We start from the raw sequence: 939 nt of genomic DNA on the forward strand, positions 1-939 counted from the left end.
GGGTGGGGGTCCCCACTGGGGTGCCTGGCCAGTCTGGATGAGGGGCTGAGGGCCGTTTTCAGGCTGGCGGGGGACTGAAGCTCCCAACCTCTCCTTTTTTTCTTTTCTTTTTTTTTATTCTGGGATTTATTTACCTTCTATGGCTGTCACTGGAACTGAGAGCCGGCTTTAGCTCTGAGACTCGGCTCCAGCTCTGAGACCGCAGCTGCTGAAAGCAGTTATCTGGGTTTGTTTGGCTTCTATAATTGAAACACTGTTGCAGCTCCAGGTCTGAGGCCCGGCTGGCTGAAAGCAGGTTTCTGGGGTTTGTTTAGCTTCTATAATTGCAACATTGTTTCTTGGAGTGCAGTTCAGAGGCCGGCAGCGGCAGGCGGGGAACCTTGGCTTCCTCCATCACTGGAGCAAGCAAGCCTCCTGTTCGCTTCAGCTGCCTGGCTGCTGGCCGCCATCTTGGTTGGCAGTTAATTTGCATATCGTCCTGATTAGCCAATGGGAAGCATGTCAGAGGTATGGTTAATTACCATGTTTGTCTATTATTACATAGGATAATTTATATACCATGAAACTTACCCAATTTAAAAGGAAGATTCAATGGATTTTAGTATACTCACAGAGTTATACAACAATTGTCATCATCCCTTTAGCTCTCACCACCAAACATTCCATCTACTCCTTCCCCTAGCCATAAGCAACTTCTAGTTTACTTTCTGTCTCTATATTTGCCTATTCAGAAACATTCCATATAAATGGAATCATATAATATGTGATCTTTTTGTGTCTGTAATGTTTACAAGTCTCATCCAGATTATACCATGTATCAGTACTTCATACACTTCATTCTTTTTTGTGATCAAATAATGATCTATTGTAAGGATAGACCACATTTTGTTTATCCACTTATCAGTGAATAGACATTTGGGCTGTTTCCACCTTTTGGCT

The sequence above is a fragment of the Myotis brandtii genome, unplaced genomic scaffold (assembly GCF_000412655.1).
Source record: "Myotis brandtii unplaced genomic scaffold, ASM41265v1 scaffold670, whole genome shotgun sequence".
In the NCBI taxonomy this organism is placed as follows: domain Eukaryota; kingdom Metazoa; phylum Chordata; class Mammalia; order Chiroptera; family Vespertilionidae; genus Myotis; species Myotis brandtii.